Raw genomic sequence first — 3,036 nt, forward strand, 5'->3', positions numbered from 1 at the left:
TATATATATATATATATATATATATATATATATATATATACATACATATATATATATACATACATATATATATATATATACATACATATATATATATATATACATACATACATATATTTATATAACTATATACATAAAGTTTATGCATACATGTAGAGTGTATACACATATATGTATATATATATATATATGAACACACATATACTAAATACACATATACACACACAAACACACACACACACACATACATACAGACCCCCACACACACACACACACACACGCACACACACATATCACAGTATCACAGTATGGCCATTGGTGATGTTTTATACATTGCTAGTCACAATGTGCTTTCTCGCATTGTTTTAGTGTTCAAATCATGATACCCACCTGGCCAGACGGGCTGGCCAACGTTCTCCCTGAATGAAATGCCAGTCCGTTGCAGGGCGGCTCCTATACAGCTGAGCAGACAGAAGCAATGTGAAGCAAAGTGGTTTGATCAAGAACACAATGCAAAGTGGTTTGATCAAGAACACAATGCACAGGGTGTAGTGAGTGCTTTTTTATGTGGTACCATCACAAGTGCTTGTTATGCGGTGACATAACCAGTGCTTTCTATGTGGCACCAGCACCAGTGCATGTTACATCGCACCAGCACCAGTACATTTTATGTGACACTGTCACCACCATACACACACACACACATACAGAGTCAGGTGTCATTTCTTTGTGTTGGTCAAGGATGTCTGTGTATGCAAGACAAATACTATCCCATATGTGGGAACAAAACAACATTGTAAGCCTCATATGATATTAGTAGAGCGTCAGCAAGTAATCGCTGATACTGAATAAATGAATGTTTTCAGGGTACAGTCCTAGTGATTACAAGAATATTATCTTCTCAAGAAAACTCCACATTAGTTAAGAGGAGTGACATTTGGGAGTAACTTTACAGATTTTGTTTGAATGACCTTCATAAGTTGTTCTTGACATAATACAGGCATGGGCAACCGTTTTCATGAAGTGGGCCACATGAAACATGACTCATCATCGGGTGGGCTACATTGCTAAATACATTCAAGGTAATTTTTCTTTAGATATTCCATTCAGAAAGTCTCATGCACAGGAATTTGCTCATGACTGATGTAAATAGAGCGTGAAGGTTATTTTTTCATCCTTTCCTACTGAAGGAGGCAAGTTTCATATAACCCACCACTGGCGGATGCTTTCAGTACTACAACACATGGGATCAGTGAGTTTAATGTGTGGCAATTAAGTGAACTATAACAGATGTGTTGCTGGGTATGTTTTGAAAGGAATGAAGGGTCATATCTTTGTAACAGTCGATGTGATTTAATGTGACAGCAAATGGTCATTGATGTATACAAAGAATAGAATGGGGAAGATTATCAATAATAAGGCATACATAACATGACTAACAGTGGGACACAAAGAATTCTATAAATACATAAGGTGCAATCTGGTAGAAAGTACCAAATCAGAAAAGGTATAAGGAGGGGTCATAGAGACAGGGAGTTTCCATAGAAGATTCCCACAAGATGCATTGCTGATTGCTAGGGTAATAAAAAACATTTTCACAGAATTTATTCCAGGCAAGTACCCAAAAGAGAGTGAAACAGAAAAGTAGATCACTGGTAGATCTGGCACTATGGAAGAAGATTAGGCAGAGAGAAAGATAAATTGAAACATCATGCTCATAATTCCTCTTCAAGTATAAGAAGTAAGTAGAATTTGTCACAGTCACAGATGCTTTTCTTAAAAATGAGGAACACTGAAGGGCATTTCCAATGACAGACACTGCGTCTCTTTCGCAAGGAAATAAAAAGCCACACCCATCCAACTATAATCTGATTGCACTTACATTCAATGTCTCGCACATAATGAAGACAGCCATAAACACATACATATGTAAGCCCATATGTATCCAGTGTATATATGTGCATATATGGTCATTTTCATGCATATACATATGTCGTTGAGCTTGTGTGTAAATACATAAACACATTCATATACACATATATAAACATAAATCTATGTATTCATACATACATACATATATATACATACACACGTATATATATATATGCTTGGTTTTACTGGGAAGCAATACTACTGCATTGCACAATTTATAAACACACATCTATATATTCCTATACATACATAACATGCATACATACATACATACATATATACATACACACACACATATATATAAATAAACACATGCGAGTGAATGAGTGTGTGTGTGTGTGTGTGTGTGTGTGTGTGTGTGTGTGTGTGTGTGTGTGTGTGTGTAAACAATAGCATGTAAATAAAGGGCTGATAAACCCCTTTTTCGATAAAAATGTTAACAGCTACCTGCGAGACTTTGACATTTTCCATCCAAAACATGTTATCCAATTCAATATTTAGATTGTGCCCTTTATCGCATTATGTAATGTGCCTCAAGAATGAATATTGGTTTCAAATTTTCGGGATGAGGGAAGTCAATTACATCTCCCACAATGCTAAACTGAAAATCATTCCAATGACCCCCAAAAAGATGAAAGGCAAAGTCAACCTCAGTGGAATTTCAACTAAGAATGCGAAAATGAATGAAATACCACTAAGCATTTTGCCTGGTGAACTAACTTTTCTCTCAGCTCACCACCTTCTCGAGAACCAATATCCAAAATTAATTATTTCATGTTCTCAAGAAAGTTAAAAAATTTTTTATTACATCAACTATATATATATATTTAGATATATCTAAATATATATTTACATATATATTTAGATATATCTATCTATATATATATGTATGTATATATGTTTACATATATATATATTTCTGTATATATATCTACATATGTGTATATATATATATATCTTCATATATATACATATATACATACATAATATATATACACACATTATATATGGATATATTCATATACACTATATATACATCTGTGTATATATATGAATGCATATATATGTGTGTGTGTGTGTGTGCATATATATATATATATATAT

At 33.8% G+C, this 3,036-nt stretch overlaps 1 protein-coding gene across 6 annotated transcripts in view; it reads right to left on the bottom strand.

Annotated features, from left to right (window-relative positions):
- The window catches only part of LOC106880698 (zinc finger protein 629), a 411,919-nt gene that overhangs the window by 258,902 nt on the left and 149,981 nt on the right, over positions 1 to 3,036 (bottom strand). The window lies entirely within an intron of this gene.

The sequence above is a fragment of the Octopus bimaculoides genome, chromosome 10, assembly GCF_001194135.2.
Source record: "Octopus bimaculoides isolate UCB-OBI-ISO-001 chromosome 10, ASM119413v2, whole genome shotgun sequence".
Lineage (NCBI taxonomy): Eukaryota > Metazoa > Mollusca > Cephalopoda > Octopoda > Octopodidae > Octopus > Octopus bimaculoides.